A 14,818-nucleotide genomic window follows, 5' to 3' on the forward strand; every position below is an offset into this window, starting at 1 on the left:
TGTTCCAGTTTGGTTCAAATCAAGGCATGTGCAAATCAAGGCAAGTGAAGTCCAGTTCTCATTTTTCCGAAACCACTGTACATCTCTAGTATTAGGCACTTGATGGGTGGGGTTCCTCTCTGGTTCCTATTAATTACTGTAGGCCAGATTAACTATTATCCAGCACCTTGTGTACTCCTTTATACCTGTACAAATAACTCTACCACTGAAATACTCCCACATCAGGTAGGTAGCAGTTTACCACTGCTGGTGTGCAAGACGATCAAGGGGCAAAGCAAAGGTGAATCAGGACCCTGCACCCTTTTAGAGTCCAAAACTATTCCCTAACACCCTCTCCTAATTGCATTTTGCTTTCTCTACTTCCCTGCCTGGATTGTCCCACTAAATTATAGCAGGATCTTGTATCACACTTCTTTTTTCAGGGTCAGATCCTCAGAAATGCTTTATCAGAGCCGCAGAACCTGTAGTAAATGGAATTATAAAGGCTAACATACAAAAACCCTCTTATTAACAAAACACCACTTCACAGAGATATAAAATAGACTTTAAAGTCTGAACATCTTTATTTAAGATTGAAATGTTGGAGAGCTTCTGAAACTTTGTACTTCCCCAAATCCTTTTCTTTCTTTCTTTTCCACCAAAAATGCCTTGCCTCAGTTGACGCCTTCTTTTCCACTTTCAGATTAAAAAAAAATAAAATTAAAGACCTTAAAAAAGAATTTAAATTCAACGTTCATCATTAAAGACCTCTTTGAAAGCAGCACTAAGAAATGACTATTTTTACATCTTCCGCCTTTATTTAGGCTCTCCTTTTATAGTAAAAAAGAAAAGTTGAAAAGATTTTTTTTCCCTCTGCAGCATCTTTGGCACTTGTTTCTTGTTAATGACTCATGATCTTTTCTATGTTAATATTTCAATTTATTGTTTCAGAATCTGTAAAGTCCCAGTATATCTGTAAGGACTGGAGTTAATACATTAATAAGCAAGACCAAGAATAAAAAGGTGGTGGGGTGTGGAGGGAGATGCTGAGGCCGCAAATCATTATACCATTTTTAAGGTTCCAGGATTTAGCACCTGGTCTTACTCCAAGGGCTAATAGTTTTACTTCATGTGCTCATGAATTTACAAATCATCACTCACTTCATAAAATATGTTTTCTTTACCCTTTAACTCCATTCCATGCACTCCTCCCTTCCATTGGCAAAGATATCACGGTAGCTAGTGCTGACTTCTTAACTCAATAATTAAAAGCCAAAACCATTCTGGACTATCATAATTCCCAAAATTTTGAGGGCTATTAGTTTAGGCAGGATTTAAGGAATACAAAGAATAAATCTCAAAAGGATCGGAGGTCACATTCAGATAAGCATCCACAACTTTGGATACCTGTCCATATTGTTTAAATTCCCCGGCAATCTCAACAGCTACTCACTCTGTCCCCACAGCCCATCTGAGAGTCTCCCAGACCCCCCATTCTCTCTCTCTCCACAAAGACCAGACTTGGCTCTTCCATACATGTAACCAGACCTACCCTTCTCTCTTTGAAGATCTGGTCATAGTGTTAGTCTTCATCTGGGTGACAGCTGGAGACCTATATAGCTTCTCTTTGAAAATCCTGTCTTCTGAGGTTGTAGCCACAGGAGGAGTCAACTGGGCTTCAGCCTCTCTGATGGGAGCCATGTCTCCTCATTCAAGACTCACTCCTGAAGTCCTTTAGTCAGACAAGTTTTCCATTGGCTTCATGGAGAGTGATGCTTGAGAGAGAATCTGCAGGAACAAGGTCTTAAAATTTTGCATGCTCTGGGGCTATAAACACCAGATTGTATTGCATGCCCCAAACTACAAGAAATTATAATGCTGCACAAGGAGCAGGGTTCAGAAGCATGGCTGCTTGAGCTTCTGGACCTTACCGTTAGATTGCCAAAACCCAGGGATGTACGAGAAGGACTATGTGCTTCTACTATAGATTAATTATCAGATTGACAACCATAGTTTTGCATTTTTAACACAAAGGGGGTCACATTTCCAATTAAACATTGAAAATCCAAATCTGCAATGGAACAATACCTATTTACATCAGCCAAGGACCTGGATCATTATCAAAAGTGACTAGTGATTTTGGGTGTCCAGCTTGAGACATGGGTCCTGATTTTCAAAGGGTGGGTGCTTCATAATTTCTGAAAATTAGGCCCATTTAAGGTGTCTCAGATTGGACACTCAAAAATTGAGGCATCTGAAATCACTAGTCACTTTTGAAACTCTTGGCTTCCACATTATGAAAGACATTATTGTTCAACCACAGAGTTTGGGTTGCAGAGTGGTTCCCATCCTATGCATTTTATTCCCATATAAGAAAATGGAACCAGAATCTGTTAAAATGCTACCAATTTTGATTTCTAGGCAAAAGTAAAACCCAAAAGCAGCTCAGTTGCCTCTGAAGCGGATTGTTAGGCTGGAGGAGACCCCCAGCTTTCTCTGTAGATGTCTCTCCACATGCCAAGTGCTGTTGATCTCTGGTGGCCAAACATCAATGGAAAACACAGTATTTCTCCATTCACCCTTTCCTGGGCACTGCAGCACTTCAGAGATGAATCAGCTGCTTTCATGTTATTTTTTATGTAAAAGGTTACTTTATGAGTGGTTATCAGCTTTCAGTATAGCCTTCCTGGAAACAAACTTAACTTGAAAGCTGCCCGGATGCCCTATAAACATCCACAAGCATTTTAAGTGGCAGATTTCTTTCAGATTTTTGTAAAAAATATCAAATTAGATTCTTATAACAGAAATTAAAACCCTGTAGGAAACGAGGCACCTACCATGCTTTCGACTGCAGCAGCTGGTGCTCTAATATTAAATGGAAAGATCCAGTGAAGATGCCTTTCAACTGGTCCAGTGACTATCAAATTAAAACAAAAATGGGCAGGAAATTGGAACGCTTTTAACTGCATAGGAAATGTGATGATGCGATTTATGGATTTTTAAAAAATGTGAATGCCTGACTGAGTATAAGTGGGTACTTTCTATATATTATTAATGACTGGAACTCCTATTAACCAGTCAGAATAATCCATTTTCCATGACCAGCTTGTAAGAGGTTTCAAACAGCAGTGCTGTTCAAGCAGACTTGGGTGCTCAGCTCCTGTTACCACTAATACAACTGAGGTAGCTACTGTCCTCCTTTGTTAAATCAAATGGATCTGACGGCTCCAAACTTGTCTGGGATGAGGAGCTGCAGACTAGTGAAAGTCTGAATAGTGAAACCTTGAGGGGCACCAAATATCACAGAGGCCAGTGTGTTGTCAAGGGTAGCTGAATGCCAAGTATACAGAGGAGCCATGCAATCAGAATTAAAACATGCCCCTGAAGTTGTCTGACTTAAATGTATACATTTTAATTTTCATTTTTTTCTAATGCACAATTCCAAATGAGTCATTTCTTTGAACCTTGCACTGCATTTTTTTGGAAAGTAAGTTGCACCCCTTGCATTGCTATTATGAATTACTGATGTCAGATTTATTAGGGGAGGGGGTCTTGCCTAGCAATTTGATGTAAAACAACAGGAGACCCACACTGTATGTTTTCTCTGCTTTGAAGTTTTAGCTCTTCCTGAACTTGTGGCAAACATAATACAAAAGCCCTACATGTGAAGGAAAGGCAGGACAGCTGCTGAGCCAAAAGGTCCCCACTCCAGCTTTGTGACAATTCCTTGTAATTTTCCCCAAAGCTTCACAAGAACAGACTGTTGGTGAAGAGGTGCATGAAAATATTCCCTAGCCCTTGTGGCTAAATAAAGTCAATGAACTGGAAAAGTGATATTGATAAAACTGGCTCCAGTTATCCGTAGGGTACATCAGATGTGAACTAGCTAATGATTCATATTTAACCTGATTAAACCTAAATCACCCACTCTTAAGAGTTCTAAAAGGAAGACTGGCTTTTGTTAACTAGCCATAAACGTTTACTATGGGAAGTCTCCTGGAGTGACTGAGTTGGGTGGAAAATATAGAATCTAACAAAGGCATATTGTAAATACTTTGCACATTCAATGCAGAGAAAGCCCAGTGCAATGTTAAGTGTGCAGAGATAAAATTTTAAAAAGTCAAGAGATCAACAGTTATGGAACATCCCTACAGCAATGATAACTCAGCTGCACTGTATGGATGTATTATTTTGAAATATTTGACATGGCAATGGGAATGGTGTGACTCCTGCTTGCTCTATCATACACAATAATTTCATTGTCACCTTAGTTTGGTTGTTTTTTATCCCCTGTTGTCTTTTGTCATATGTTTAGATTGTAGGCTCTTTACATCAGGGACTGTCTTCTTTATTATTGGTGTGTGCAGTGTCTAGCACAATTGGGCTTCGATTCCTGCAGAGTGACTGCATTACAAATAATACATAATGAGAGGGAAAATATGACTAAAAAATTCGGCGTGTGTGTAATGTGGGCAAGCAAGTGCTGCTGTGGGAATAACTTGCACGTTGCTGGTCTTAAAGAAAAAAAGAAAAGAAATTAACTGTGCAAACGTAATGCTGCACATTAGCAAAAGGCCATGATTTTTTTAAGTTCAACTCCTCATGTAAATTAGTGAGGATTCCTGCCTCATTGTCAATGGTATGAAATGGCCTCAAATATTTTTTTTTATTTCCCCCGCAACAAGAAAAAATTCCCAAAGCTCTCAAGTTATCTAAGAATTTAGGGCAGCATAATCACTATGCTGATTTAATGCAGTAAGGCCCTGATCCAAAGGCCATTGAAATCAATGGGAATTTTTGCATTACCCTCAAATGTTTGATTATTCACTACAAATCACATTTTATATCTTACAATGTGCCGTGCCCATTTCATACTATTATGAAATCACACGGTATCGTTTCTGCTTCCTGACTGGATGATTTAAATGTAACTGAGCACTGCAGCAGAACTAACATTAAAAGATACAATTTGATACTCATATCTTGCTGGACATTGAAGTTAGTTACATAAGTACCAACTTGAATATGGAATTTTATATTCATTTGGAATATTTTCAATTCATAATTCTGTAGGTTAAGAATAATTGGTTCAAGAAATTAACAAATTTGGAATAAACTAACTGGAGAAATCTGTGATCTGTTCTGGGACAAAGCAACAGAAAAAAAAAAGATTTACTTCATCACATTTTATGCTCAGCTCTGTTAATAAAATATGATGATAAGCAAGCCTTTAGCGACTCCTTTAAAATCACCTTTCTTAGCAGGCATTTTTATATAACGAGTTATAAAGTTTAGCTGACTTTGAGTTTGCTTAGCTATAAGAAGTTTACATTCTCTCTTGTTTATGTTGTAGCTTGCTTAGTGTTCAGTGCAGTGGGCCTATTGTGTAGAACAGGAAAAACTCCACTGGTGTGAGAGGAGACTTTAACCTTCAGCACGCTGTCTCTGAATTATTTCCATCATTGCCTGTTTGTTGTATATTCTGACACTACAATGAGGAAGTCTCCTTTCCTACACATTTTTTGTCCCCTTTTAGAGAGACAGTCAGTTTCACAGGTAATGCAAGGAAATGCAAAATTCATGATTTGATGGCCAAACTGCATTTCATTTAATAAGTTCTTCCCAGTGCAGCCTGCTGAAGTATTTAAAACCATCTCTTTCTTTGGTAAAACTCTGATATGATCCTTGCCCCAGGTCACTCACTACTTTTGTTGTCACTGTTGCTAAGCACAGACATCTTTTACTATTGTCTTAATGTTTTAACCATTGTTGCATTTTGGAAAAGCAGAAGTATTTGCTTCATATTATGTGGAAAAGGGTATTGGGTAAGGTAAATCATCATGAAGAGTGATTTATCCCACTTGCCCATAGCTTTCAATGGAGAATTTATTGAACAACTCACAAGAATTCCTAAGAGTTATCTTGTAATTTGAGCCAGGGTACTGGAAGGCCACATCATTTAAGCAGTAGCACTTGTACCTAGAGATGTGCCAGACGGATTTAAAAATAAGCCTTGTTTTTATTTTAAAGGTGTCTTTTAAGTTAGTGGACTAGTGCTGTCAAAGAGGCAAATACTTTGGGGAAATAGGTCCTAAGAACAAACAACAAAACAAAAACCTTAATACAACAAGTAATATTATCGATGGGGACAAGAGGACAGATGGAAGAAGCAGAAAACCCAACTCTAAGGAGTTAAAACCAAGATCAGAGTAGCCACCTCTAAACATCTTGTGTAGTCATTTTCACCATTGTCAAGTGAACATCATGCAAGTGCCATCTTTCTGCCGTGGGGGTGTTTCACACAGAATTTGTGGTGTGAGGCATGGTGTGAGGCAACAGAGACTCAAACCCATAGTCTATAATCTGGCAAAACAACCATTGACTTCTGTCATAAACAGTTAGTTAAGGGTTAAGGTCTCTTTTACCTGTAAAGGGTTAACAAGCTCAGTAACCTGATGAACACCTGACCAGAGGACCAATCAAGGAACAGGATAATTTCAAATCTCTGTGGAGGGAAGGCTTTGTCTGTGTTTTTTGTGTTTGATCTGCTCTTCTCTTTTGGCTTTAATGAGGACACATCATTCTTCAAGTTCTCAAGTTTTCCTGAAGTTTTTTCTTCTATAGTAGTCTAGTGAAAAAAAAGCGGACTAGTCTTATAAATTTATTTTTGCATTTGTGTGTGTGTGTTTGGGAATATCTTTATTTCTTTTTGCTGTTTTGTTGATTATTCTGAGAGAGGAGAGGGGAGGAGGAGGGAGAGGGTATTTATTTTTTATCCTGTTTTTTTTTGCATCCTGATAATAGAGAGAGAGAGTTTTTTTTTTTTTTTTTAATAAAATTTTTTTTTTTTACTTGATTGATTTTTTCTTTTTTTGTTTTTTTGGGAGGGGAAAGGGGGAAAAAGAATCCTTCTTGTTTGATTTTCAAGGAATTTTTTTCAATTTTTTTTAGGAAGGGGGAAGGGGAAGGGAAGGGGATAGGAATGGAAGGAATTGATTTTTTGAAATGGAATCTATCTCTCCTAAGGGGGGGAGGAGGGAGAGGGGGGGGATTTCCTGCTTGGAGATTCATTCAATGATTCTGTGTGTTGTTCCTGTAAGTTTTGGGGGAATAGAGATGTGTCAGACACTACTTAAAACTTGACTGGTGGCAACTAGAGCCAGATCTAAGATAGATTTTAGTTTTTAGGAGGAGTTTTAGTTTCTCCATGTCCACGCTAAAGTAAAGTAAAAAGTAAAAACCTATGACAACTTCAATGGGAGTACTGTCTGCATTAAGTCTGAAGGATTTGGGGCATAGATTATTCATTTAAATAATATGAAAATAGAAAGAGGGAAAGAGAGAGACACTGAATAGCTGAGAGAGGGAGGGAAAGACAACTCAGTCACCATTCCTGCTCAGACTTCTTACGCCATTTTCTTCTTGTTCTTCATGGGGGATAAAGAAGGAATCCCTCCTAATCATTACCCTCCTCTTGAACTAAACCTTTTACGAGAATACAAAGATTTTATCTTTTCTTCTCTAGTCACTTGTGCAGTTCCTGCTCTGACCAGGACCCAGTGTCAAAATATCAAAATTGCATCAGAAAGTTTTTCCTCACAGTATTAAGTGCCTGACAGTACTTCTAACTAGACTGGATGCAGGAAATATCTGAAATCTCCTCTGAGAGCCTGGTTTTGGGAAACGTCCAAGGCCACAAGTCTGAGTCTAATTTCAATTCTAATCAGTCAAAATGGGAATGGCTCAGCAGTAAGGTTACAGTGGTGTAAACCTGGCATGAGATCAGAATCAGACCTCAAGTGTGGATTCCAAAGCTATTTGGATAAATTTCTGTATTTGGGGTGCCTTTCTAAACTGAATTTTTGTGAATTGTTCTCCATCATTATCTTACCACTCCTACAGAAAGGGGCAGGTTCCAGGCAATGTTAGGTGACAAAAGTAAATAGCTTGTTAATATTGCAGGGCCTGATCCACCAGTTTTACACATAATTCAGCAGAGATATACCCCTTTCGTACACTGAGGCAAACCAGGAATTAGAGGTCCACTTTCTCTCATTGCGTTCCTCATTTAGGGTATTTGTTACATATTGTATAGACCAATGTCGCACATTTAGGTCCTGATGAACTGGGAGCTATGGGCCTTTAGTCCCGCCCATTTATAGAATGTATATTCCATTTAGTGGTCTAGTGGTCTCTAGATTTATACTCAAAAGTCCCAAATCCTTCATCTCTTTCTTGTTGACCAAAGGCCCCTTCTATCTCCTTAGAATTTCTTTCCAAGCATAGTGTGGAGAAAATACTCTGATGAATATGAGAAAGGGAAATGCTGCTCAGGAAAAAGATAGGGAAAACTGGGGCAAAACACATTAACAGCTAAGAATATTCACTTACCAGCTGGAAAAGCAGGAGATGCAGCAAGCAGGCTCTACCCCATTTAAAATGACAGCCCTAGAAAAGCATCTGGGAAAAAGTTCCTGTAGGAGAGAAGTCCTGACCTGAGGAAGGTTAGTAGGATCAAAGGGAATGACTGCATCTGTGTTGTACATGTCTCTACTATATTTCACTAGTTAAATAAATAGATAGATAAATGAGCCAGATCCTCAGCTAATGCAAATCAGTGTAGCTCCATTTGCACCAGTGGAGGGACTGCCTTATTATAAATAAGTGAAGCTTAAATACAGAAAAAAAAAAAAAAAAAAAACTGATAACAGAAGCAAACAACAACCTAATGGTAAATACTGTTTGGAATATTTGATAGTTTTATTTCCCTTTTCATACTTTTTTTAAATTAAACCTGGAAAATTGGTTTTTCACAAATAAATGAATGAAACCTAATCAGTCAGCATTATATAAATAGAAAATAATAAACCTAGCAAAGTTTATTGCTATTCTTTTATAAATCTAGGACAAATTATCTAGCCACTGCATTTGCTCCAGGATTCAGGAATCTGATCAGAAACAACTCTCTGGCAGATCCAAAACGTGTATGTATTCTGGCCTAAATCAGACCATATCCTTTTTTCTGCCCCTCCTAGTCATTACATCTTCATATAGCTGAACCTTTATTAGCCTACAGGCCTGAGTAGGAGGAGGACTTTATCTGGGTTCTATGGTAATCCTTTAGGTTTATAGGGGTGTGGCTAATACCCAAAGCTTTCAACCCCAAGTATTACAAATAATCATGAATTAGTCCTCCCAAAATCATGAGATTGGCTTAAACATAATAATTTTTTAAAAAGAATTACAAGTGTTGGTTCTATCTACTTACTTTCTGGTCTCTGAGGCTTTAAGATACACTTGGGACAGATTTTCAAGCTTTTCTTTGCAACCAGGAGGGCTAAAAGCTTACATTTTAAATGGAAGCTAAGATTCTCCTCTACTCATCTGACTCCAGGAACTTGGGGTTTAAGAAAATCACCAGCTATTGTGAGAATTGGCAGCAGTGGGTTAAATAACTATTACAATGTATTAACATACTTTAGCAGTCTGTGCGAGGCTGTTAAACAACAGCAAAAACTGTGTGTGTGAAACACTGCATGATAATCTTTCAACATCAAGTGATTCCTGAAAACCCGCTTAACTACTCTGTTCCTAAAAGTTCAAAGAGTTTCAAGATGGAATAAACCTGCCCTCCTCCCCCCCAGGCTGAACATCACAGCACAGTTCGAGGCAAGGTGAGGTTTGACAGATTTGTGTCCACTCTCACAAGACAGCACTGATTCACTACTATGCCAGAACCAGAAGTGGGATTAGTGGCCATATTTTGTTGCACCATATGATATTTTCCCAATGAATATGATTCCAACCAGAATTGCACTAGCAAACTGTAGCTTCTGGATATTCACAAATATTCAGATAGAGCAAAAAAGACTGTGCCATCTTTGATGACAAGTTTGTGGATGCAAACAAAATTAATTGCAAGCTGCTGCTCACTCAGTAATGCAAGTCAAATGAACTGAGGCTCAGTTCCAGTGCCTTTTGAGGTTCAAGTCAAATATTTCACACACCAATAGCTTTTCGTTAATTATACTCTTTGATTTTGTTTCCCCGCCCCACCCCCAGCTACTGAACCTTCTCTAGCAACTATAAAAGATCTTCAGCAATACCAATTTTTTATTCAAGCAACCACATTGCTGTGTCTAACAAATCCATGCAAAAACCCACCGTGCACAGAGAAATTGGGGCACTGACTCTGACTCAGTTACACCCCGGACTAACAAGGCATCATCATTGTTCACACAAAAGGAAAACATTACTGGGTATGAAAGGGGTCTTCAACCTAGGAGAGAAAGGCACAACAGGAACCAGTGACTGGAAGTTAAAGCCAGACAAATTCAAATTAGAAATAAGGCAAACTTCTTAACAGTGACGTTGATTATTAATTGGTAGAGACTACTAAAGGGTGTAGTGGATTCACCATTTCTTGAAATAAACACATTATTGGACACAACACATGGGTAACTAGGTTAAATTCTAAAGTCTGTGATATACAGAAAGTCAGAGTATATGATCTAATGGTCCTCCTTCTGGTCTTAACATCTATTAATAAATGAACCACCTTATGATTTAACAGTTTAACTTCTTTCACACATTTTAGAAATGTTATGTATTGTACATCCTAGTGGAAAAGCACAGCATTTGCATGTTTCACTAACAGCAACAGCAGAACTATATAGAAGAGTTATACTCCATTGGATCACCTGTTCTGCATCTAACGATAGTGACTTGTCTCTGCTGCTTAAGTGGAAGGCAAAAACCTGTATACTACAATTAGATAATTTGTGCAATGCTATACATGAGATGTGGAAGCAAAGCAAAATGCTGGAGGATTTCACCAAAAAATGTCTTTGTGTTGACTGACATGTCAAGGAAAATAAGATTCAAATAACTGAAAGGGACAGGCAAAAATTCACATACACATTTTAAAGTTGGGGGCAAATTTTGAACAGACAAAGTAAGAGCAGAATCATGAAAGACCATAGACAAAATTTTACCCTCTTGTTCTCAGACCTGCATAGGGAAGGAGGCTCTGTGAGATATAGAGGAATATAGGGAATTTTCTTCAATTTATTGGAGGGGTTTAGGTCCAGAGAGGAGGCAAGGGATAGTCAGGGTGGAGAAAACCCAACCCTATCCATGGTCTGGCCCTAACTACTGCTCCTATACTTTCCCTCTTCCTGAAGCAGTGCTGTTGTAAGAGTTGCCATCTTGGCAGACACCAGGCGATTGACCTGACTACTTCCAGACCTAAAAGTATGAGTCTCTACAACTTAAGCTAAAGAGCTAACGTCCCTTAGTGAGGGCTGTATCAGACTCACATCCTCTGTTTGTCAAGCACACAAGGGGACACATGACAATCCCTGGCCAGTGAGCTGCAGTGTCATGAGCTACCCACATTATGCCTGTTCAAAATTCCTCCACTCTGAAAGGGATGCAGTCATGTAGCCTAGTCTGCACTGACGCAGCAGTAATTAAGGAAGGGAAGCAAAGTGGCTAGCCAGTTATCTGGGGGCGGGACTGCCTCAGCCTCTCCTTACCCACAATCTCAACCCGTCAAGATCCCACTGAAGTGGAATCCCACTGAAGTGGCTTCTCATAGAGGACCCATAGAAGGGGTTCTGTAGGACTGGGGGCAGGTGGCCAGAGAGGTGACATGCAGGAAATGCCATTCCCTCAGCAACACGTTCCTTGGTCAGATCTGAACCCCTTCCTTAGAGAGAAGTGAAGAGAATGATCCAGCCTAAACTAAGAAAAGGCATGAAAAAAAATCATACAAAACCCTCTATTGGTAAAAATCTGATCCATCAAATGACTAAGGATCAAAGACAATCTGCAGCCCAGGGAAGAGAGAAACTAAGATTAAAACTCAGTACCAGATATAGTAGTTACACAAACCTGAATCTTGATTCTGGATTCTTTATTTGACACTGAATCTACTCACAAAGTGACCTCCCCACACCCACCACTGCCCAAGAACCTTCAAGTTAACTTGCTGATGCAAAAGTCTGGGCACCTTCTAATCTAATAAAAAAACGTAACACACAGCCAGTAAATACACCCTTTTGTCTCTGATGCATGTCATGAAATTGAAGTAAATAGATTTTAAACTCTAGCATTACAGACGATGAGATTAGAAAGCCATTAGTAGCCATACGAGTGTTAGAGCACTGGGCACCAAAAGGCCGTTATGGAAAAAATGTCTTGACCAGATAAAAACATATTGATATCATCCTTCTTCTATTATTCAATAAAGTGTTTTATTTTGAGCCCTGTTGTTTGTGTGCTATCCCTTTGTGTAATGGAGCCAATAAAAGAAAAAACTTTCTAGAGTTCTGGTCTCTTTATACAGTGAGGGAAGCAAAAAGAATTGTTTTATTGACAGTGTATAACTGCTGTAATAAGGTTTACAAGTTTTGGTCAAACAAATAATGTCACAGTTTAAGATTCCCTTCCATCCAATAATCATCTTTCTCCCTTCCCTTTAATCTTTACCCTCTCGCTCGCTTTTCAGACTAGAAACATGGGGCCTGATTGTACCATTCCATTACGCAAGCAGGAGAATGGGAAGGGCAGATCCTGAACTGGTGTCAAGCTGCCTAGTTTCGTTGAGGTCAATGGCAGTAGCCTGATGTACATCAGCGAAGGGCCTGGCCCAATTGAATGATAAGATACACACAAAATATGCTGCTATGGAGGAGTTCGACTTCAAGCCAACCAACCATCCTTTTAAAGAGCACCGACGTACTTGTTTTCACAGGAAGCAGTGGCCAGTGTTTAAAGGAAATATGCTGTTGGCACCAAACCGGAAGCTTATTTACAGGTAATGACAACAATGCAAGCAGATGCTGTGATGTAATGTGCGTGTGATGTAGCAGAGGAACTGGACAGGCCAAATAGTGCTGTCTGTAGGCAATAGTGGAAGTTGGCACAATTACAAATTCTGTGGCAGAGCAATGAGCAAAATTGGAATGCAGGCTGCCCATAATGAGGAATATGGTCAGTTTGGCAGCCACTAAAGAGCTGGGGAAGACATAATGGCTACACAACCATAATGGCTTTCACACTCCAATCCTACAGCCCTGTAACTCTATTGACATTATGGCTGCATGGTCCAATGCCGCTCCTATTCATGGGTACATCACAACCCATGATAACTCTAATTTGAATAAAGAAATATTAGGAAGGCATTAAAATATATTTGTATCTGTCTTTTAATGCAATTTATCAGCTGTAAACGTGGAAGCTAGTCAGCAGTATGTGACCAAACAGCAAGTGTTCTGAAGAACACCAATGGTCAGTGGCCCATGGTTAGAGATCCTCTATGCAAGCACATTGCTATTGTGCCTGGCTGTACAACAACAATAAAAAAAGTTGTCGTTTTTCATTGAAGCTTAAAAAAAAATCATATTGTCAGCATCCCCACCCTTTTTGGGGGTATTACAATATTTAAACTTTGGGCCTACACTACTTCATATTGCCCTTTTCAATAGTGGAGGGGACATTATTAAGACTGTAAAAGAGCTGCACTGTGTTGATGTGTATATGAAAGACTGGGCAAGGTGACCACGTGAATAGACTACACTGGATGCAGTCTAAAACATGGAGGGTTCACCAAAGAGATTCACTATGTTGGGGCGGGTGTGACTATGTATTTGTTTAGAAGTTATCCCTCTGGAAAATAAATAAATAAATAAATAAATGTGGAATCTATACTAATAAAAATAATTGGAGATATACCAATCTCCTAGAACTGGAAGGGACCTTGAAAGGTCATTGAGTCCAGCCCCCTGCCTTCAATAGCAGGACCAATTTTTGCCCCAGATGGCCCCCTCAAGAATTGAGCTCACAATGCTGGGTTTAGCAGGCCAATGCTCAAACCACTGAACTATCCCTTCCCCCCAAAAAGGAGGGATACTAAAGGAGATTGGCCACTTTAGTACTCATACAATACCTGTTCTCTCTCTCTCTCTCTCTCTCTCAACAGTGTCTGTTCCACAGTGTGTTCAACCTACAGGGTTTATCTAAACTGCATCTACTAGAAATAAATACAAGAACTATTAGTACAAAATGATATACCGGTATAATTTGTATGCTGGTACACTAGTATTAAACCAGAGAAACTCCACTGGTTTCAATGGATTTGCTCTATATTTACACTACAATACTGAAGATGAGAATCTGTCTTAAAGCTTAGAAAAAAAACTCGTTAGATCATATTACTAGAAACATCTTCATATGAGTGAGAGAGAGAGAGTAAGTAATGTATAGATTACAAGGTAAGAAAAGACAATTTGACTGTATATTGGGCTCATTCTTATATTAATAAGCAAACCTCTGATCCTGGAAAGACTTTTACACAATGTCACTTTACACATATGAGTGGCCCCACTAAGTAGTGCAGGAGTATTATTTGCAGACTGGAGCCTAAGGCACTCACTTCTATGTCATGTACATTAAAAAAAAAAATCAATAAAAATTTCCAACTATTTGTCTTATTTCAAGTACTGCTGCATGTTTCCCCTATGGTTTTCTGAATGGTCAGGGATCCCTTATGGGCTCCGAGTTGTGTCATCAATATGTGCGGGGCAAGCAATTATGCCTGCCAGCTTTGGTCACAGATTCGCGAGAAAATGAATACATCCACAACTGAGCTCAAGCGATGATGGCATCTGGCTTACTCATTTTCACAGCACACTTGCACTGTACCCCACTGACTTCCTCCTCTACACCATTTCATCATGTGGCTTGTTTAAAAATAAAAGCCTGAAGTTTCAAGACCTACTGTGGCATGCAACGAGGCACACAGGGAAAAATATAAACTACCTGAGTGAAAGCATCT

The 14,818-nt window shown here is 39.1% G+C and overlaps 1 long non-coding RNA gene across 1 annotated transcript in view; it reads right to left on the bottom strand.

The window, feature by feature from the left end:
• Nucleotides 1-560: 560 nt before the first annotated feature.
• Nucleotides 561-14,818, bottom strand: part of LOC120407263 — a 234,434-nt gene continuing 220,176 nt past the window's right edge. The window contains exons 5-6 of the long non-coding RNA XR_005599867.1: nucleotides 1,532-1,767; nucleotides 561-675 (exon numbers count right to left, since the gene is read on the bottom strand). This is a non-coding gene — a long non-coding RNA (uncharacterized LOC120407263). The remainder of the gene's footprint in view (nucleotides 676-1,531; nucleotides 1,768-14,818) is intronic.

Source organism: Mauremys reevesii, linkage group 6 (genome assembly GCF_016161935.1).
Source record: "Mauremys reevesii isolate NIE-2019 linkage group 6, ASM1616193v1, whole genome shotgun sequence".
In the NCBI taxonomy this organism is placed as follows: Eukaryota; Metazoa; Chordata; order Testudines; family Geoemydidae; genus Mauremys; species Mauremys reevesii.